Source organism: Alnus glutinosa, chromosome 10, assembly GCF_958979055.1.
Source record: "Alnus glutinosa chromosome 10, dhAlnGlut1.1, whole genome shotgun sequence".
Lineage (NCBI taxonomy): Eukaryota > Viridiplantae > Streptophyta > Magnoliopsida > Fagales > Betulaceae > Alnus > Alnus glutinosa.
The window spans coordinates 15,361,440-15,385,445 of record NC_084895.1 but is presented as its reverse complement, the minus strand read 5'-3'; the positions used below and the strand labels follow the sequence as shown (position 1 = coordinate 15,385,445).

The 24,006-nt window shown below is 40.0% G+C and overlaps 1 pseudogene; it reads right to left on the bottom strand.

Moving 5' to 3' along the window:
- Positions 1–6,022: 6,022 nt before the first annotated feature.
- LOC133879772 (uncharacterized) lies at positions 6,023–13,012 on the bottom strand (annotated as a pseudogene).
- Positions 13,013–24,006: the final 10,994 nt, after the last annotated feature.

Genomic DNA, 24,006 nt, shown 5'->3' with positions numbered 1-24,006 from the left:
ACCTCACCATGATCAAATTTAGAGTGCAACAGCGTGGCTGCCCAGTGCTGCCAATCCTAAGACAACGTCTCCTCGGTCAGCACCAGGTGGGTCGTTTCCGAAACTCCCAGAATCTCTGGGCTCAGTCTTGAATCTTATGCCCGAGCCAAAATTCAGAAGTGGGTCCGAGAGACCATAAAAAGAGAAAAAAGAGAAGACCTAGAGATGCATCCGGACACTCCAAAAAGTTCCAGAAGCCTCCTCCTCGAAGCCCTCTAGTATGCAGAGCACCACGTCGAGTTCGGGTCTGGTAGGTGTGACGTCGAGGAGCGTGGTGTCGTTTTTGGTATCTGGGTCTTTGCATGGGCTTCTGATGACTTGTTCAGCTCAGAGGAAGAAGATGGAGACACGGTGCTGTGGACACAAACAGAATTTCAAAGTGTGGATTGTGGAAACACAGCGCTGTCAAGGAGGACCCAAATCAAATAAACAATCACGTGCCAAGAGCTCAGGTCACTGCCAAATGATCGAGGCATGACTTGCCAGTTCGATCATTCTTCTGTTCAAAAGCAGGTTAAGCCGATCCTGTTTGTGATGTTCTCTGTGTTCAATATGTTAATTCTAGAAATGTCAAAAAAAAAAGAAAAAAGAAAAAAGAAAGGATTATGTATGGAGGTTAGTATACTCTGAGGAGTTTTATCTCGAGGTGGCAACCCTCCAAAAAGTTAGATCCGAGGGTGTTCTACCGAGTACAAAAGTTAGATCCGAGGGTGTTCTACCGAGTACAAAAGCTAGATCCGAGGTGTTTTACCAAGGAGGAAAGTTAGATCCGAGGGTGTTCTACGGAGTACAAAAGTTAGATCCGAGGTGTTTTACCGAGGAGGAAAGTTAGATCCGAGATGTTTTACCAAAGAGGAAAGTTAGGTCCGAGGTGTTTTACCGAGGAGGAAAGTTAGATCCGAGATGTTTTACTAAGGAGGAAAGTTAAACCCGAGGGTTTCATACCGAGAAGAAAGTATATTCCGAGAAGTTTGATCCGAGGGTATTCTACCAAGGAGAAAAGCTAGACGCGAGGGTGTTCTACCGAGACGACACATACCGAGAGTATTATTCCGAGGGTACTATCTCGAAGACCCTATGCCCGAGCTTCTAGTTCCAAATAGCATAGTCCGAAGACCCCTCCAGATTTGCCGTCCTCCGAAGTGCACAGTCACATGCCGAGGGACCAATCCGAACCGAGGGTCCAGTTTGAGGAACTCTCCCATAGAGCCCCATATCGAGTGACATGCAACATAAGGAACTCCAAGTAAGACGGTTCATCTTCATCGAATTCACCAGATAAGTTCATACTCTTCTTTTACAAACATGATTCATGTTAAAGTAAGGATAAATGTTGGTTTTTATTTTATCAACTAGAAATATATATATATATATATATGCATGCACTTGTACGCTTTGCCGGAAAATATATATATATTTTGATAAAATAGACTCATGTGGTGAGGCCTCACTCTTGCCATGAGTGAAAGGATCACAAAATCATCTTGACGGATGAAAAGAATATATGGTGCTACTGTACATTCTGCTATTTTGTTTTAGTATATGCAGTGCTTTGTTAACCCTTTTCACAGAAAAGATATGGGGAGACAACCCCTACAACAAATTATACAGGGAAAGTCTCTTAGTTAGTCTAACACCGAGAGCCAGGGAGACAACCCTGTAAAGAAAACAAGGAAAGTCTCTCGGTTAGTCCAACACCGAGAGCCAGAGAGACAACCCTGCAGAGAAAACAAGGAAAACCTCTCGATTAGTCCAACACCGAGAGCCAGGGAGAAAACAAGGAAAGCCTCTCAGTTAGTCCAACACCGAGAGCAAGGAAGAACAGAGAGTCCCCAGGTATTGATTGATCTCTGCTAAGAATAAAGCAGCAGTCCGAGACAGAATGGAAGCACTTCTTCATCAAACTTCTCCAAAGATGATCAAGCTACATCAACGTCCATCTGACTCCTCCCCTCAAACGACTCGAAAGAGTTATGGTGGGGATGCTCAGGAAAGAATCCGCCAGAATCTTTTCCTCGAACAACCCCAAAGGGTCATGGAAATGATACAAAGGGTTGAAACCTCCCGGTTGGGAGTTTCTGAAGGATGAGGACTAGAATCCACCCGATTCATTTCCTCGAACCACCCGAAAAGGTCATGGAAAGGATACAAAGGGTTGAAACCTCCCAGTTGGGGGTTTCCGAAGGATAAGACTAAGGATATCCAGAAAAGAATCCGCTCGAAGCCTTTCCTCGGACAACCCGAAAGGGTCATGGAAATGATACAAAGGGTTGAAACCTCCCGGTTGGGGGTTTCCGAAGGATAAGGTTATGGATATCCCGATTAGAATCCGCCCGATTCCTTTCCTCGAACAACCCGAAAGGGCCATGGAAAGGATACAAAGGGTTGAAACCTCCCGGTTGGGGGTTTCCGAAGGATAAGGTTAAGAATTGGCCCGAGTCCTTTCCTCGGACAACCCTAAAGGGTTATGGAAAGGATACCAAGGCGAGATTGGAGATTCAGAAGGATAAAGCTTCAAGATGACAAAGCTTCAGAAAGAAAGGTAAAGCTCAGCGACTTGACTACCCACCTCGAACGACTTATCCTGCGGTCGTAGACTAAAGTTATGAGGGGTAGCTCAATAAGGTAAACAAACAGGAAGGTAAAGGTTCAGGGAGATAAAGATTTAGGAAGACAAAGCTTCCAAGATGATAAAGCTTCAGGATGACATAGCTTTAGGATGACAAAGCTTTAGAAAGATAAAGCTGCTGCAAAGGAAGGTAAAGCTCAGCGACCTGACTACCCACCTCGAACAACTTAGCCTGCGGTTGCAGACTAAAGTTATGGGGGGTAGCTCAGAAGGTAAAGCTTCAGGATGACAAAGCTTCAGAAAGGAAGGTAAAGCTCAGCGACTTGACTACCCACCTCGAACGACTTAGCCTGCGGTCTCAGACTGAAGTTATGGGGGGTAGCTCAATAAGGTAAACAAACAGGAAGGTAAAGGTCCAGGGAGATAAAGATTCAGGAAGGCAAAGATTTAGGAAGACAAAGCTTCAGGATGACAAAGCTACTGTAAAGGAAGGTAAAGCTCAGTGACCTGATTACCCACCTCGAACAACTTAGCCTACGGTTGCAGACTAAAGTTAAGGGGGGTAGTTCAGAAGGTAAAGCTTCAGTATGAAAAAGCTTCAGAAAAGGAAGGTAAAGCTCAGCGACTTGACTACCCACCTCGAACGACTTAGCCTGCGGTCGCAGACTGAAGTTATGGGGGGTAGCTCAATAAGGTAAACAAACAGGAAGGTAAAGGTTCAGGGATATCAAGATTCAGGAAGGCAAAGATTTAGGAAGATAAAGCTTCAGAAAAATAAAGCTTCAGAAAGGTAAAGCTTCAGGAAGATAAAGCTTCAGAAAGATAAAGCTTCAGAAAGGTAAAACTTCAGAATGATAAAGCTTCAGGATGATAAAGCTTCAGGATGACAAATGTGACGTCCCACATCGCCTGGGAATGAGGATGTTCTTATATGTATAAATGCACCCTTTATGACACAACGCGTTTTAAAGCCGTGATGGCAATGAACCTATCAGAACTCCGCAGTTAAGCGAGCCGCTGCGAGAGCAATCCCAGGATGGGTGACCTCCTGGGAAGTCTGATATGGGGAGCCAAAAGCGGACAGTATTGTGTCATTGGGGGTGAATCGTTACAAATGGTATCAGAGCCATTGCCCAGCCTGAGATGGTGGGAGCGTGCACAAGCCCAAGAGGGTCGCCAGCGAGGACGCTGGGTCCAAAGAGGGGGTGATTGTGACGTCCCACATCGCCTGGGAATGAGGATGTGCTTATATGTATAAATGCACCCTTTATGACACAACGCGTTTTAAAGCAGTGATGGCAATGAACCTATCAGAACTCCGCAGTTAAGCGAGCCGCTGCGAGAGCAATCCCAGGATGGGTGACCTCCTGGGAAGTCTGATATGGGGAGCCAAAAGCGGACAGTATTGTGTCATTGGGGGTGAATCGTTACAACAAAGCTTTAGGATGACAAAGCTTCAAGAAGATAAAGCTTCAGGAAAGATCCAGGAAGATAAAGATTCAGGAAGACAGATCTCTACGAAGATAAAGGTTTAGGGAGACAAAGCTTCAGAAAGGTAAAACTTCAGAATGATAAAGCTTCAGGAAAGTAAACAGGAAGGTAGAGCTTCAGGATGACAGAGCTTCAGGATGACAAAGCTTCAGGAAGATAAAGATTCAAGAAAGATCCAGAAAGATAAAGATTCAGGAAGACAGATCTCTATGAAGATAAAGGTTTAGGGAGATAAGGCTTCAGGATGATAAAACTTCAGGAAAGATTCAAAAAGATAAAGAGGATGTAAAGTTGCAGGAAGGTATGAGGATAAAACCTCTTTAAAAAATCATCAAAAAAGATACATTTGAAAACGAAAGTTCAAGTATTTACAGGCTGAAGCCCCGAGACTTACTCCGAACTCCAAGATCTCTTTTACAACATTGTCCAGGATACCAAGAGGACTTGACTATCCGCCTCGAACGACTTAGTCCGCGGTCGCGGACTAAAGTTATGGGGGGTAGCTCAACAAAGTTAAAGCTTCTGCAAAGGGAAAATCACCGAAGCTGCACCAAGCTCTTAAATTAAGTTCTCTTAAGAGCAACTCGGACAAAGATACGGGGAGACAACCCCTACAACAAACCTTTCGGGAGACAACCCCTATAACAAACCATAAGGGGATACCACCTCTACAAAAAAAAAAAAATAATAACCAAGTGAGACCAAGCTAGATGGTGTTCAGATTAGAAGATTCGGTACGCCAAGCACAAAACCTCGGGCCACCGGAAGCCCCTAGTCGTTGTAAGTCTCGGACAACCAAAGCCTCAGCGCTAGTCTGAGCCTCTAAAGCCGCCAAAAGAGATTTTTGTGGAAGCGGTCTACAAAGCACTACCGATGAAGAAGCTTCGGGTATGTTAAGCCTTTTTCTTCAACTGTTTACCCTTTTTTGTCAGACAGAACCTTGATTTCAGGAAAGTTGTACGCAAAGTGTTCTCTTAGAGTGTCATTTCACCACAATCTTGGTGAAATCAACTACATCAGTCCGATCCATCTCCTACCGAGAGTAGAGGATCATCTTCACAACTTTAGCCCGGCCGACAATATTATGTAGAGGCACTTATGTAGAAGATATCTATGGAAAGTTGCTATTAGTAGTCTGACAGATCACAAGTGTCCAAGAATTGAATTGTCATCCATCAGGTCAAACGCCACTCCAATCTAGAGATTCGAGGCATTATCGTCATAATTACTTTAAAAGAGGCGGCAATTGTCAAATACAGATTATGGAAGATCCAGATTCAGAAATTGAGGTATTTAATTCTCTTACATTCTAAATTCAAATAAGAGAATTAGGGGGGTAACTGTTGGAGAAATAATCAGCTCCAAAGACACGTGGGCCTAAGGTAGTATCGGGGGCTGAGCCCATTGGGTTGACCCGGCTAGATTAGACTTAAGTACAAGACCATCCATTATCTCCAAAAAGCCGCATATCCCAAATATATCAAGATAGACTTCTATCCCATCAAATATGGGATACGGTACCTAATAGAATAGCTAAAGAGAGTGCCATATCCAGTTTGGACTCTACTACCCAATTTGAATTCTATGAAGATAAGATTAAAGACTATGTGATCTAGGACTCAGACTCCTAATTAGATTATGCTCCAAGCACTCCAGTAGTTTCATAACTGTGAATTGTGAGTCTATAAATAAGACTACTACATCAGGTATTTGAAACGGGCAAATTCTCTAAGCTCTAAGATTATTGATTCTCCATAGAAAGTCACGAATTAGAACTAACTTAGGCATCAGAGTGGGGGTGAGGTCGGCACCCCCGACGAGCTGTTTATTATTTTGCAGATTACGAGGAGAACGAATATCAAGGAAGGCGACGAATCACAAGGCAACACGTCATCGTATCGAAAACTGTACCAACACACAGCATCATGGAAGAAGCGGTATCTTTCCAATATGATTGTTACTTTCCATGAGCCAGTGAGCCTTCGCTGCGCCAGAAATTGGAAATTAAAGACTTGTGCACCACTGGCTTCACCTTGCCCGCCACAATTGCAAGCCAAACAATCTTCTCAACTTGATTAACAATCACAGCTTTGTTTTCCGCACTTCTGTGTCGCAACCCAACCGCTACATACACAACCACCATAAGCATAAAGCTATAAATTATATCTACTAAAAGCAAAGGACAATAATTATCCGCAGGAAGAAAAAGAGAAATATTTACCAAGAAAATAATGATTCTCGAAACAAGTGAGTTCTCTATGGGAAATTTATCTATACAAAACCACTTTTACCATTAAAAATGGGAACTGTCCATGTACCAATAGCAGATATGCAAGATGAAATACAAAACAGATGCAGGACATATAATCAAAGGATAAAGAAGGATGTTGAGGGAACAACTTTGCATATTTGTGAGTTCAAAAAGATTTACAAATTTTTTTCCATACACCTTCTTAGAAAATAATTTCTGATAAAACATAGTTTCCCCATTGATGGCATAATTTTCTTAGTACCCAGAAACATTCAGTTATCTTTCTTACCAAGAGGGGCATCCTGATACAACACCCATAAGATTAGAATGCATGCCGAGTCAATCGTTATCTATCTTATTGGTGTTAGTTTATTCTATGCTATCTTATTGTTGTTAGTAGTTATGTAGCAGTACAGTCTATCTTAATTTCAAATATCCATCCCCAGTAGGTTAATAGTTGTTGCGATAGACAATGTTATCTTTTATTTCAAAATTGCTAGTATTATCTTGGTTGATAGAAGGGGATAGTTATCTCTTAGTGTTATCTTCCGATTAGGACTCATGATGTAATCTCTATTTAAAGAGTTGTCGGTGGATGAATAAAGCATGCAAATTGAATCCTAAACCTTGTGTTTGTAAAGGTCTAGGTTCCCTCATAATCTAAGGTCTAGGTTCCTTCAAAACCTAACAAATTATCCCCTTGCGTGATCGAAAAATCATTCACGTAACACATCCTTTGAGAGATTTAATACAGCATTGTTGGTCAGAAAGTTTACCTAGCATCTTTTATTATACAACTAGGTTTATATAGCTTCTGCATCCCAACGCAAAATGCTATACGTCAATTCACATATATTCATATATTTATATACTTCTATTATGATCAAGGAATCAATGATCTAGCAGGCGCATATTATAAGACCTAAAAAAAAAAAAAAATTGGATGAGAGAAAATTGAATTCATCCAACTCCAAAGCTATGGTACTTAAAACTGTTATGGGTCTACCATGATGGGGTATGGTAGCATGGATGAGAGATGAGGATTGAGGTTGATGAAGGGTGACGTGTATGGGCAGTGAGTCATCTAGATTCGGGTAGTGAGTCACCTATATTCTAGAAACTCTAGAAACTATGTTAATTTACGCTTTTATCCAATTTCAGCATCTTTATTGTTAGTCGAGTAAGAAGAGAGAGAAAGAAGGTTGCTAAACGGTTAGGAAAGATTCTACTGTTGTCTATATAACGTGAGCTAGAGAAAAGAAAGGCAGACTTGAAGAATTGTAATCGTGAATTGGAGAGCTTGAGCCTCTCGAAGTGCTCTGTTATTTCAATATTATTCAGTATTTCCATTTCTTCCCTTCTTTCCTCTGCATTTCCAATAAAACCCTTACATTTCGTATCAGAGCCTACGCTCCTTCTCTGTTCCTTCCTTCCATTTTTGCTCAAAAATTTTTCTCCTTGCCTCCATGGCTGACGGTACACGATTGGCCACCCTTGCTGATTCTCTAAAAGAATGCCAGGATGCTATTTCTCACCACCAAGCCAACACCACCGCCTTCCAAATCCAGCAACAAAACCATAATGCTACCTTCCAACATCAATTGCAAGACGTGTCTGACATGCTTCGGGCCTTGCTTGCTGGACAACACCGTCCTCAGGGTGAGCAGCCACCCCTTGCGGAGCCACCTCCTATTCATCTTCCGGTCATTCCTGATGGCCGTGTTCAGGCTCGTGAAGGCCGAGAGGGTCGTGATGACCGCCGACGCGACAGGGATGCACATCGCGATGGCTGGGAGTTTCGTGATGACCAGATGTTTCGGGAACAGCAGGACTATCCTGATGCTCATCAGGAAGGCCGTTTGTTTCAACCCCGGCCTCTGCGGTTGGATTTTCCGCGTTTTGATGGGGATAACCCAGCTGGTTGGACTTATAAAGTCAATCAGTTTTTTGATTATTATCAAACGCCATTGTATCAGCGCATCCGCATGGCTTCCTTCCACATGGAGGGGGAGGCTCTCATCTGGTTTCAAGATGCTGACGAATCCGGCCAGTTCCCTACGTGGGATGCCTTTATTCAGTCACTATTAACTCGTTTTGGGCCGACGTACGATGATCCGATGGAGGCTCTGATGAGATTACGCCAATCGTCTTCAGTGGCAGAATACACCTCTCAATTCGAGGCTCTGTCAAATCGATTGAGGGGCGTTTCAGAGAAGAACCGGCTCAGTTGCTTCCTTAGTGGGTTGTGGGACGATATCCGACTGCCAGTGCGGATGCTCAACCCAGCTAATTTAGTTGCTGCTTTTGGCCTCGCTAAGCTTCAAGAAGAATACATTCTGAGCTCCCGGCGTCCTCTACGTTCGTCAGGCTCTTGTACAGTCTTGGAGTCATTCTACCGCTGTCCCTACTCAGTCCTTGCTGCCATCCTCCAGCTCCACCGCTCCACCAAAAACGTCTTCAGGGTTTCCGATTCAACGTATTTCTCCAGGACAGATGAAAGAAAGACGGGACAAAGGTCTCTGCTACTACTGCGATGACAAGTGGCAGCCAGGCCACAAGTGTAAAGCTCCTCGACTTTACCTCCTTTCCGGGTTGGAACTTCCTCCTGAGGATTCCCCTGAAGAGGTCTTCTATGATTCCACTGACCTGGTGGATCCTGTTCCGGAATTTGACGTAGTGGAGTGTAAGGAACCTGAGATTTCCATTAATGCTATTTCGGGCTCCTCCGGTTCTAAATCTATGAGGCTTGTAGGGGTCCTCCATTCCCAACGGGTCAGCATTCTCATCGATTCAGGTAGTACACATAACTTCCTGGATCCGTCATTGCTCTCTAAGGTCCATCTTTCGGTTGCTGCTATTCCTTGCCTTACTGTTAAGATTGCCAATGGGGATTCCATCCAGAGTTTTGGAAAGATTGATGCTCTAACTATCCGAGTCCAGGGCCACACAATCACTACCACGTTCTATCTCATTCCTTTGGGAGGTTGTGATTTGGTTTTGGGTGTTGAGTGGCTTCGCACCTTGGGTCCTGTACTATGGGATTTTTCCCTCATGACAATGCAGTTCTCTTCCCATGGTATCACTACGGTACTTACTGGATTAAATTCTACGGGATGGTCCCTGGAGGAGGGAAGTCATTTTCTCAAGTCTTCTCCCTCTGCTAACAAAGGATTCCTCTTGAAGCTCCTTGATGATACTTCTGAGCTTGAGTCCAACATCCCACCAGGTGCCATTCAGACTCTCTTGAGGGATTTTCAAGCTGTCTTTGATGAACCTTCGGGTTTACCCCCTGTCCGGGGGCATGATCATCAAATCTCCATACTCAGCTCCCAGCCTGTTAATGTTCGTTCTTTTCGTTATCCTTATTTTCAGAAGGCTGAGATTGAAAAGATCATCACCGAATTACTGCACTCAGGGGTCATAAGACCGAGCCATAGCCCTTTTTCAGCACCGGTTTTGTTAGTCCGGAAAGCGGATGGTTCTTGGCGCCTTTGTGTCGACTATCGGGCCCTTAACCATGAGACGATCAAGGACAAATTCCCGATTCCTGTCATTGATAAGCTGTTGGATGAGCTCCACGGTGCTGTTATCTTTTCCAAATTGGACTTAAGTTCGGGTTATCACCAAATCCGAATGAACCCCGGGGACATTCCTAAGACCGCGTTTCGCACGCACGAGGGCCACTATGAATTCCTCGTTATGCCATTTGGCCTCACCAACGCCCCTTCTACCTTTCAAGGTCTTATGAACGATGTATTCCGGCCATTCCTTCGTCGGTTTGTACTGGTTTTCTTCGACGACATCTTGATCTACAGCAAGTCCATGGATGATCACGTTAACCACCTTCGATCGGTCTTGACTGTACTCGGCCAGCATCAGTTATTTGCCAAGCTGTCAAAATGCCGTTTTGCTATGGCCGAGATTGAATATCTCGGTCATTTAATTTCAGCTCAAGGTGTGCGAGCCGACCCTTCCAAGTTAGAGGCCATGGTCGACTGGCCTGTACCCCAGAACATCAAATCCTTACGGGGATTTTTGGGCCTTACAGGCTACTACCGTAAGTTCATTAGGCATTATGGTCTTCTGGCTGCACCACTCACAGCCCTGTTAAAGAAGAATGCTTTTTTGTGGTCTTCGGCAGCCACTACGGCCTTCCTGAATCTCAAAAATGCAATTACCTCTCCTCCGGTTCTTCGGTTGCCAGACTTCACCAAACCATTTGTTATTGAATGTGATGCAAGCGGTTCGGGGCTTGGGGCCGTCCTCATGCAAGATGCTCACCCAATCGCCTTTCTCAGCAAGGCTCTTAAAGGACGTGCTCTTCTACTCTCAACCTATGATAAGGAATTGCTTTCTCTTGTCACTGCGGTCCAGAAATGGCGGCCATATTTGTTGGGTCACCCTTTTATTGTTCGAACTGACCATAAGTCTCTTAAATTCCTCCTTGAACAACGGGTGGGCACAGTAGCTCAACAGCGTTGGATTTCCAAGCTGCTTGGCTATGATTTTGTCATCGAATTTAAGAAGGGCAAGGAAAATACAGTGGCCGACGCTTTGTCTAGACAATCGGATCACCTATCCGATCATGAGGATTGTTCTATCTCCCTCATTTCCTTTCCTACTCCTTCTTGGGTTTCAGATTTAAAATCCTCGTATTTACAGGATTCTTTTACTACCGAGTTACTGCATACTCTTCAAGAGGGAGGTAAGGGGCCCAAAGAATTTTCGCTGCAACAAGGTTTGCTTCTACGCAAAGGCCGCATTTGGATCATTAAGAACTCCCCATTCCAGCACCAGTTGCTGACTTTCATTCATTCTAATCCAGAAGCGGGCCACTCTGGATATCATAAAACGATCCAACGTGCTAAAGCAAATTTCTATTGGAAGGGTATGCGCCAGGATATCAAACGATTTGTAAGGGAATGCAGTGTATGCCAGGAAAATAAACATGAAACCATCCTGCCCGCCGGCCTTCTTCAGCCTTTACCCATTCCTTCCAGAGTATGGTCGGATATTGCAATGGACTTTATAGAGGGTCTGCCCCTGTCACATGGGTTCTCGGTAATTCTAGTGGTCATTGACCGCTTTACAAAATATGGACATTTTATTCCTCTGGCTCACCCATTCACTGCATCTACAGTAGCCCAACTGTTTCTTGCTAACATCTTCAAATTGCATGGGATGCCTACCACGATTGTTTCTGATCGTGACCCCACGTTTACTAGTTCTTTTTGGCGTGAACTTTTTAAGCTTCAGGGTATTTCACTGGCTTTCAGCTCAGCTTATCATCCTCAGTCGGATGGACAAACAGAGGCCCTTAACAAATGCCTAGAAACTTACCTCAGATGTTATGTGGGTGCTAAACCAAAATCCTGGAGTGTGTGGCTTCCATTGGCCGAATGGTGGTACAACACGTCTCACCATTCTGCCACTAATATCACCCCGTTTGAAGCTGTTTACGGTTATAAACCGCCGACCCTTCTCTCGTATGTTCCAGGCACTTCAGCCAATTTGGCTGTCGACTCCCTGCTTCGGGACCGCACTACTGTGCTTACCCTTCTAAAGGAACATCTTCAGGCAGCTCAACATCGCATGAAATATCAAGCAAACAAGAATCGTTCAGAACATCATTTTGATATTGGAGATTGGGTGTACCTGAGATTGCAACCATATCGCCAAAAATCCCTCGCCCTCCGGAAAAATTTGAAGCTCTCTCCGAGATTCTTCGGTCCTTTCCAAATCCTCAGTCGCATTGGCCAGGTTGCTTACAAACTGGATCTTCCTGCTGAAGCTCGTCTTCACCCAGTTTTTCATGTTTCTTGTTTGAAACGGAAAATAGGGCATGATGTCACACCCTTGCCGACACTACCTCCGGTAGACTCCAATGGCGAAATACAGCCGGAACCTGAGCTGATTGTTGATCGCCGCCTCATCAAACGACATGGCCGAGCTGCCACCAAAGTCCTCATCCGTTGGAAAGGGGCTTCTTCAGATGATGATTCTTGGGAGTTATTGTGGCACTTGCAAAAGCAATACCCGCACCTTGTGGGCAAGGTGCTTTGAAGGGGGATCCCTTGTTATGGGTCTACCATGATGGGGTATGGTAGCAGGGATGAGAGATGAGGATTGAGGTTGATGAAGGGTGACGTGTATGGGCAGTGAGTCATCTAGATTCGGGTAGTGAGTCACCTATATTCTAGAAACTCTAGAAACTATGTTAATTTACGCTTTTATCCAATTTCAGCATCTTTATTGTTAGTCGAGTAAGAAGAGAGAGAAAGAAGGTTGCTAAACGGTTAGGAAAGATTCTACTGTTGTCTATATAACGTGAGCTAGAGAAAAGAAAGGCAGACTTGAAGAATTGTAATCGTGAATTGGAGAGCTTGAGCCTCTCGAAGTGCTCTGTTATTTCAATATTATTCAGTATTTCCATTTCTTCCCTTCTTTCCTCTGCATTTCCAGTAAAACCCTCACAAAAACCCAGTATAAACTATCATACATTGCACTGTGAGGCGCCTTGCAAGAACACTGAGATCGATTTTTGCATCTGAACCACCCATAGTGCCAATAATAAAAAGCCTCCCATCAACATTTAAGCTCTCGATGTTTCGCATCAAGTAGGATGCTCCCATTGGATCCAGAATAACTTCAACGCCTGCCATTGAACATTAGTGAGTTGTTTCTTCTCTCCAAATAATCATTTCACAAAGAATAATACAAGCATATCAATCTTTATTTTTTTTTTAAAAAAAATGATAAGTAACAAGCTAATCTCATTAAAAACGTGAGCCACCCCTTGACAAAAAAAAAAAATTGGAAAAGTAAGGTTTTAATAGTGGAAAAAATACCTTGTTCTACCCGTTTCTTCCTTCACCCGTTTAACAAAATCCTGTGTCTTGTAATTGATGCACACATCAGCTCCAAGTTTCTTGCAAAAAGCTAATTTTTCCTCACTCCCTGACAATCAAGATTTCAAATATATGATTACATGGGAACTAAACCTATACATAAGAAGAAAAGGGATACTGGACCTGCTGTGACAAACGCTCTTGCTCCTTGGTTTTAGCTATCTGAATTGAAAATGTACCAATACCGCTGGAGCCTCCATGAACCTAAAATTTCGATATTCATCATTTATGCAATGGAAACACCATGTCAATAAAGATTCACGCAAGAAATTATCATTTTGGTCATGTATGTAAATACGGAAAAAGAGCTGCAACAGATTCTCTCGGTGAATCAAACCACTAAGATTTATGCATTGGAACATAACTTACACTAACAATCATAAACCGCGAAAGTGAAGAAAAACTAATTAGAAAGTTGGCTAACCACACACCTGACCGTAATTTTCTCGGAACAGAGGCCATTGCAGTCATCAAAAAACTGTACAAAGATTTTTTTTTTTTTCTTTAAATAAAAAGGTTGAAAAGCGACAATCAAGGAGCATGAACAATAATTAAGAACTTCCACTAATCAAAACTGTCTACCTTTTTGGAAATCTTAGATCTCTTGCTAGAGCCATTACTTATAGACGGTGCTTGTACACGAAGCTCATCCTCTCTGTTAGACACATCGCATTCAAGCGTGTAAGAGTAATAATAAAAAAATAAAAAAAAGGTCAAATATTAACACAATAGATGTCATACAGCATGTGTCTAAGAATAATCACTGTGCAAGAGCCATTCACACTTTTTACCCAGCTCTCTCAGCTCAAATTAAAAAATAATAATAAAAAAAAAATCTACCTGTTCATTTCTCGGCATAACCAAACGGATCATGAACACACAGACCAAATTCTAACAGCCCCTTTTGATTTCTCTGTGCGTCATATATATAGAAAACCATACGAGCGTATGTTATACATAAAAGACGTACTTACATGATGGATTGAAGATTTAGGGTATTGAGGAAGGCGAAATTGCAGGGCTGAGGAATGCAAAACGCGCGATTTCTTGGCCGATTGGAGAGATACAAAGCAGGGCGCAACAAAAAAAGAGGAAAACAGGATTTTTGTGGACGAGTTGGTAACTCAATAGCAGGAAAAATCAAGTAGAAAAGACCCCTCTCTCTCTCTCTCAAAGGTTCTAGAGACAGGGAGAAAAATCTTTGAGTTTCATTCACGGGGGGGGGGGGGGGGGGACTTCTCGTCTCCCCCTCCTGGTGCTGGTCTTTCCCCTGGCCCGTGAGGGCTAGGGTGGTTTTTTGTTGTCCCACTGGTTTCCAGTGGTGTTTTGTTCTCCCAACCTTAGGGTTGTGGAGCTGTGGTCCCTCCTGGAGTTAGATTCGGTGAGGTTGATGCTTTTCTTTTGTTGTTTTGCTTTTGGTTTTGTTGTTTTTGGTACAAACAAAAGGATTCCCAGGCTCTGGACTATGGGAATGGCGGATGCCGGTGGGTATCTGGTGGAGTTGTGTTTTTTGCTAGATCTATAAGCCTCGGTTGGGTATTCATCGACAGGAGCTTTTCTTTAGTGGTCGCCAGCCTCCTCTGGTTTAGGTAGTCACTCGACGGAGCTGTGCAGGTTTTCCCTGGTTAGCGCATGAGGGTCATAGTTTGCATATTCGACTTCGTTTAGTGTCAATCTGGGCTTTTGGAGGTCGTGCGATGGCTGGAAGGGTTCTCGGAGTAGGTGCGTGCTCAACACACCTTGAGCTCTGGTGGCGGTTCTCATGGTGCTGGTTTTGGTTTTTTCTGTTTATATTTGTACATTCTTTATCTTTGTTCACAGTCTACCTTTTGGTAGCTGCTTTAAGCTAGAGTTTTTCCTGACTTAGTGGATGGAGTTTCTTCAGCTTTATTCACTACATTGGCCTACGAGCACTGTAGCCTTCGGGCATTGTTTCTCAAGCTTCTTTGCTCCTGTATTTGTTCTGGAGCTTGTTCAAAAAAAAAAAATAGCAAGAAAAATCCTCAGAGGATAAGTGACCGGCGCGATTTCAGGATTTGGTAGAAAAAATCGTCCTTCGGTATGGCGGTGGCGGACGAAAAAAAGAAATAAAAAACTTGTCGAAGAAGGAAGAAGAAGAATCTGGAGGAAAAGAAAGGAGGGGCGAGATGTTTAAAAAACCAGGAGAATCTCTGATTTTTGTGAAAACGAATTAGGGCAAAATGATCAAAGCGCAAGGCATTAAAAAATTGCAAAAAAAGGAAAAGACATAAAAGGCCCTCGTAAAAAAAATGTTTAACAATGAAAAGGGTACTACAATAATTTCAAACTAAAAGACCAAAAAGCCCGTATTTTTTTTTTTAACTAAAGGGATTTAAAGGAGTAAAAAAGTAAAACTAATGCAAGAAGGAAAAGACCAAAATATTCCTAAAAAAACACTCGGTTCTTTCCAAACTTAAATGGCAAATCGGTAATTTTAGATGAAAGACCAAAATACCCAGCAAATTTTTAGCCAACAGAGAGGTAAACAAGGACAACGTAGTAATTGTACAATCTAAGAAAAATACCAAAAGACAAAAATAACCCTGCCTGATTTTCCTCTAATGAACAAACAAGAAGGGCAGACCCGTAAATCTTTATGACGAAAGACAAAAATTACCCTGCTTATTTAACTTCAATGATGAAAGATAACGGGCATAATGGTAAAACCGCAAGTGTCTAAGAAAATGCACTGTGCATGGGCGATTCGCTCTTTTTATATATACTGAAGTATAGAAATAGTCAATTAGTCATGTCATAGTGGCCTCCTTGCCTAACCCTCTTACGTGGTCTCTTTATGCATAGTACTAATTCGATCTCACTTTTTTGCTTTGATTATTTGTGTAGATTCCTCTAGCGAAGACCAAGTGGGAAAAACAGTAACAATTATCGTCGGCGTGCTTGCTGGTGTAGCCGTTCTGATCGTTCTTCTCTCGATCGGTTTGCCGGAAAGCTAGCAATGGGTAAATTTTCTTTAATTATATATATTATATAACCTAATTATATTTTGACGAAATAATTATATTTATCTCACACTTACGCAGGGTAATTAAGAAGCTAGACTGAAGATGTGCAAGGACTGCGAGGGTTTGCTATGATATATATTCTGCATTTTAATACAAAAGAAGGTGCATGGATGATTCTATTCCCTTCATGCTGTCCAACAAAATCGATCCACTCACTTGTTTGAATAGAAATTGTTCTTCTATTTTTTGTTTTTTCAAAATACTCCACTTTTATTTTTGTTAATTTGCTAGTTTTTTTTTTCTTCTTCTTTTTTAATCTTTTCATGTGTCATTCTTAGTATGATCAAGCACGTATACAGCAACCACGGAGAGAAAGATGCTTATGTTCATGTGACAAGTTTGGAATTTTACTTGAGGAGTTAGATTTGTTAATCTATCACTTGTACGTCCTAAAAATTTAAGCTAATAGGAAAAAATAAATTTTAATTATTTAATCAATACTTTAACACATCCTGTCACGTTTGGGCTCAAACTCTATTTGTTAGAAAATAATTAAATAACAATTATTTTCTTTAACCTAACATGCGCAGCGAAAAATTAAATAGAACAGTTTTAGGCATACCTCCGGCCATTGTTGCTCAAACACTTCTTCAGAACTTCTAGGAACAAAATTATGAGTGTCTTCTAACCTATGTCTATTGCTTGATGGCTGTACTGATGGTGTACACAGGCACTCTATTTATAGGCTAGGTTAGGGACCCTCAAATGGTAAACACCGTATTGTTTCCTTCCATCAAGGAAACAATATTGTTAATTGATTTTTAAAATCAATTAACCGATTCCATATTTATGGTAATCTAAATTAATAGAAATAACCATAATACCAATTCCATATTTACGGTAATCTAAATTAATAGAAATAATCATAATACCGTATATGTTTATTAAAAAATAATAAACATAGCAAACACCGTAAATGTGATATAAAGGCCACAACAAAAAAAGAATATTACATTCTTCCACTTGGACTTTATAACACATGACCATATGGTATTAGGTTCTTTAGTTTTGGCCAATCCTTTTATGGAATCCTCCAACTCAGTTAAGAAATGTTTCACACGAATCATGGCGGTAAAACCATTATAAAAGTAGGTCGTCCCTTCCATATATCACAATGTAAAACACTCCTTACATGAGTACCTTATGGATAATCAAACTTTATGAATGAACTTCCTATAAGTCATTCGGGTCCAACTTTATTTATCCTCATGGATAAAATAACAAATGTGCACAAAATCTTTATTATCATAACTTTATGTCTATAGACCAAAAAGAGACAAACCAAGCGAAAATAAATTAATGAGTCTCATATATTCCGCATGACTTTATTCTTTCTTTACCGGTAAACTTTAAGTCATGGGATCCGCAATCATTAATTCAGTACTTATATGCTCAATAGACCCTTTATGTCTCTTAATGTTATCTCTCGTACTGAGATACTTGATGTCGATTTACTTCTGCTTCTACTCTTTATTCTTATAAAAGAAGATTATAGTAGAATTACCGCAGAGTATCTTTATGGTCTAACTATAAAATCGACAATATTGAGACTTTCAACAAAATGTCTCAACCATCATGCCTGTGTACTAAATTCATATCACGCTAGAATTTTAGCTTTCTTGATAGACGTAGCAACCATAGTCTGCATACTGCATCTTTAAGATATATCTCTCAATAAAAATATATATACCCTAAATAGGCTTTCTACTATCTACACAATCAGCAAAACTCAAATCTGAATAACTAACCACCTTCAAATGGAAAGTGTATCCTTAGGTTAAGTTGTACTTCTTGGTTCCTTGCATATACCGCAAGACTTTATTTGCAGCACTTTATTGACCCAATATTCTTATTGTCAGTCATATGGTTATGCATAATGCAGACGCTTTAAAAAACTTTTCATCTGCCCTTATTCCAATACCTTTTGGGACATTAATCTGTATTTAATTAGTCCCTCTTAATTGCTACTGAAGGTACATAATCCTTCATTCTAAATCTTCCCAAAACTTTTTTCAATGTAGGCCTTCCGAGACAATGTTAATATTCTTTATGTCTCTGTGAATCTCTATGTCAAAAGATATAAGAGGTTTCACCCAAATCCTTCATTTCAAAGTTTTGTGAAATGAACCTTATGTAGCAAACCTAAATCACCACTTGCAAAAACAATATCTACATATAGGACTAGAAAGATTACTGTACTCCGACTGACCTTAAGGTATATATACTAATTAACAAGGTTTTCAGTAAACAATAAAACAATTACCTTGTAAAAAGTATATCACCGGTGAGAGATCTATCACAGCCCATAAATAGAATTCTTTAATTTGCAAGTATTCTGACTGTTATTTTATAAACGTTTAGGTTGTGTCATGTAAACCTCATCTTTAAGATCCTCATTCATAAATGTTGTTTTTGCATCAATTTGATGTAGCTCTAGATCAAAATGAGCTACTAATGCTACGATTATCTTGATGAACCATTCTTAGACACTGGAGAGAATGTTTCACGATAATCAATGCCTTCCTTATGAGTAAAAACATTGGCTACGAGTCTAGCTTGACTTTTGAGCAATGGATTTATCTCTTACTTCATGGCACTGAATCTCAATGCGGAGTTTTCTCCATTCATAGCATGTGAAAACAAATTTGGATCATCTTTATGTCCAATGTCAACATCAGACTCTGGGAGATATACAACATGATCACTAAGCATTGTTGATCTACTTATTCTATAGGATTTTCTTAATTCTACTTCCTCTGCATTTTGCAATGGGAGAATAGATTTTGAACCTGTGAGTTGGTTGTTCTAGAAGTGATTGTGGCTCAGGATAATCAATCTGATTTTCTCTAAATACAATCAATCATCCTCTATGAGGAGGAGATTTGGCCAACTCTAGTGCTTCCTCAAATTCCAATTTATGTAAATGAGCACTCCCACTAGATTCCGTATCCTCTAGAAATTTTACAATCAACAATTCTAGGCTTATATGAAGGATAATAAAACATTAAAACCCTTTAAAGTTTACTAGATAGCTTATAAAAGATCCGCTGGTTGTTCTTGAATCTAATTTCCTAAGGCGAGGATTATAAATCCTCTCTTTGGCAAGGCAACCCCATATGTGTAAATAATTTAAACTAAGCTTCCATCTATTTCATACTTTAAAAGGTGTCTTATGGACAACCTTAGATGGAATACTGTTTAACATATACACAACAGTCTTCAAAGCTTTACTCTATAAGGGTAATAGCAGATTAGTATTACTAATCATTTCCCTTTGTGTGTACCTACCTTAATACTCTATGCCTATATTAGATCTTATGATCTTCAAATTATTTCTCCTCTTCTTCCTTATAGGTATTAAAAACATTCAATACCCCAGCTTTAATATTTAGAAGATAGAGATACATAAGCTTTATATGGTCATCACTAAAAAAATATATATATATATATCTCTGACCATTTAGGCAATGAGTATGGAAAGGTGTTCTTTCAATGTACATGATCTCAAGAATTTTAAATGGCTCTCTTTGGCACCTCTAATGGTCTTGTTGGTATGTTTTCCCTTATGCAGTCCACACAAGTACCAAAGTCAGTAAATTACCGACTTTTATTTTCTGTATAGAGATATATTTCAATCTCCAAAGCCATAACAAGTGCATTTTTAAATTCTCAAAGACTCTACTTTATGTCAACATCAGTATGCAGAAACAAACAAATAATTTTGTTTCAAAAGTTGGGATGTAGGTCAATTTTAAATAGACTTTAAATAAACCCCAAACCAGTATTCCACCCAAAAATAAGAAAAATTTCAAGTTTTAAAATAAAATTGAAATTTTTAACAAACCAAACTAGAAAATAAATTTCTAAAATATATGGAATATAAATCATTTTTGAGGTAAAAAAATATAACTGAATCTCAAAATTAACCCATAGATCCCAACAACCTCAAATTATAAACACGTGTTATTCATTTAAAAAAAAAAAACTCTGCATTTGTGTTGACAACGTGGATTGTTAAACCATAATCAATCCACAACATATTTGAATGAGTCACTAAAAGAGATTCACGACATACTAGATATATGAGATTATCTTTATTTTAAGTCATTTCTCATACTTCACGCAATCTTTCTTTATATGCCCTTAATTTTCCTTATTGCATGAGAAATAGGTATCTTGATTGCCTTATTGGCACCTTATTCTCATGCTTTAAGTGTGGGCATGATTGTATTTATCGGTCTTTCCCTTAACATGAGTAATCATGTGAACACTTGATGGATTCTCTTGAACACACATGGTTAGAAGTTCACTTACTAACCATTTATCATTATGTGTATTAAAAGATAAAATTCTACACTTAGAAGAGAGAATTCAAAAAATGAAATAGACCAACAATGACTCAAAAATCTCAATCTTTAGGGACTTAGGCTAAGCTATAATATCCTTCATTCCCATAATGAGATTATAAACACTTTAGAAACTGTAAAATGTTTGTCTTTAAAGCTTTTTCTATTAGGGTTCTGGCCAAGTTTTGTTTGAACTTACTAAATGTTCATAAACAACCTTTATAAAACTTTGACTCTAAAACATTCAGGAATAAATCCCTAATGACTTTAGTGACATGAGATTTCATGAACATCTAACTTAAATGATTAAATCACTCCCACCGTTCATGCTTAATAATCTCACGTGGCGTACTTAATTCTGCGGGAGTAGGTGGTTTGTCCACACGGAGCACCAAAATTTTTAACACCCAAAAATGAAAAGGCATATTAATATTTTTCAGTCAGAAAAATATTACCATAATGTATTGGAATATGAAACTACCAAGGTAGAGTAATATGAATAGCTGCAATAACCCAAAAATAAAATAAATACTTTAATGTTATGAATTAACTTTATTTTAAATTAGCCAATGCCAATTTAAATAGTAAATTTCAACCTACCTGTGGGCAAAGGTTGCATCGCGCATGAAATTTACTCTTTATTAATAAGACTAAAGCAAATTTAAATATTAATAAATAAAATTCTCCTTACCTGTGGGCAACCGAGAGAAATTTTACATTTACTATTAAATTTGTCATCTTATTCTAATTAAGTCATAAAAATAAAAACTTCCCTGTGGGGATAAGTAATTAAATTTATGAATTAATTACAAGACGATGTTAATTTTTCTATATGAAATTCACGTGTACGATCTTTATGCAATTATTATAAAATCGAGATGCTGTGGCTCTCCCAAAATCATAATAATCATGCTGTAATTCATGAACATCTAATAAATCTTTATGAGGTTCATGCGTGTAATCCTGATATAATTATCATTAAAATTTGGGATGCTGTGGCTCCCCAAAATCATAATGATAATTACGTGTGTGTAATCTTGATGCAATTGTCATTCAAAATTGGGATGCTGTGGCTCTCCCAAAATTATCATGATAATTGCTACTTCATTAACATCTAACAACTTTATAGATGCCCCCTTAATAGCCCCAGGAATATAACAAACCAATACTTAAATTGGGTAAACAGCATTTTCCAAGGTGCAAGCAGATGAGCTCTAAGGAAAGTGAGGGGGGTCACACCGGACACACTTAAATCCCAAGACTTTCCTTGCCAGAACTTTCCCCGACATTGCATTCTTAGATATTACTGTAAACACACCAGTATATATGGTATTGTTAATTATTCTTAGGTCTAGGCATCAATCAATTTATATAAATATACAATCATGTATTAAATAAAATAATTATTTCAATACACATTAATTTAAACCTCAACTTAAATAAAAAGGCATTAAGAGAACACAATAAGCTTATAGCCTAATGGTTTAGTATGTGGTCATACGCTCTTTACACTTAGTGAACCCAAGCTCTAAACCCCATAAGGCCTCCCTTTTTTTTTTTTTTTTTTTTTTTTGTTGAATAGGCCCAGTTCTGGATACGGGTCAGCCCACTTGATGTCAGGTTGAGTTCTGGATTGGGCTGACTCATATGGGTCAGTCCACTTGATGTCGGGTTGGGTTTTAAACCCAACCCGATTTGATAACCCGACCCGTCATGTCCTTTTGGGTTGAAACCCGAGCCACCACCCTTGCCGCCGCCAAGCCTGCCGCCGCCACCCTTCACTCCTGATGCGGCGGCCAAGATAGGCCGCCGCTGTGATGGGTCGCCGTTTGCTGGAGAAGCAGCGGCCAGCACTGTCGGCGACCCGACTTCTGGAGAAGCAGCGGCGTCGGCGACCCAAGGGTTGCCGATTGCTGGAGAAGAAGCAGCCTTTAGCGTTGTCGGCGACCCTGATGGGTCGCCGATTGCTGGAGAAGCAGCAGCCGAAAAGTGCTCTCGGCGACCCAAAGGTCGCCAATTACTGGAGGTGCAGCGGCCTTTCGACCGCTGCTCGCAGCGTTGTCGGCGACCCTTGGGTCACCGACTACTGGCAATGCTCGACGACAGGGGGGGACTTTTAGGGGTTTCCCAACAAGGGCAAAGGGTAATTTTCTATTGAACAGTAAATACACAGCTTAAAACCATGCGTTTCATCACAGTATATAGACAAAAAGCAACACTCCTCCAAAGGTATTGATAAAACAATAATAAATAAAATATACTGGATTAAAAATTGATAACGCATAGAAAAATTATATGTTAAGCAACACGGCATAGAGGCTGGCTCTGATACCACATGTTAAAAAATAATTAAATAACAATTATTTTCTTTAACCTAACATGCGCATCGGAGAATTAAATAGAACAGTTTTAGGCATGCCTCCGACCATTGTTGCTCAAGCACTTCTTCAGAACTTCTAGGAACAAAATTATGAGTGTCTTCTAACCTATGCCTATTGCTTGATGGTTGTACTGATGGTGTACACAGGCACTCTATTTATAGGCTAGGTTAGAAAATAATTAAATAACAATTATTTTCTTTAACCTAACATGCGCATCGGAGAATTAAATAGAACAGTTTTAGGCATGCCTCCGACCATTGTTGCTCAAGCACTTCTTCAGAACTTCTAGGAACAAAATTATGAGTGTCTTCTAACCTATGCCTATTGCTTGATGGTTGTACTGATGGTGTACACAGGCACTCTATTTATAGGCTAGGTTAGGGACCCTCAAATGGTAAACACCGTATTGTTTCCTTCCATCAAGGAAACAATATTGTTAATTGATTTTTAAAATCAATTAACCGATTCCATATTTACGGTAATCTAAATTAATAGAAATAACCATAATACCGATTTCATATTTACGGTAATCTAAATTAATAGAAATAATCATAATACCGTATATGTTTATTAAAAAATAATAAACATAGCAAACACCGTAAATGTGATATAAATGCCACAACAAAAAAGGAATATTACACTATTTTAATAGGTGAAACTCAACATGTAATATGTAATTGAATATATAGAAGGTAAATAAAAGAGATAGAATTCAAACTCAAAACTCTTATTTTGATATCATGTAAAAAAAACTAGCTAGAGAAGAAAAAAATATTATGATTATTCGATTAGATGTTGTGACATAAGGATGCATTGATTAAATAGGAAGAACCTATAACCGGCCTACTATGGAAATAAATAATAAAATATTGCAATCAAATCATAATCTAATTAGGGGGAGAATCTTTCCATCTTCAACGGGATATGTTATTCTCAAATAAATCTAAACAATGTATTCGATGCACATAATTAACAAG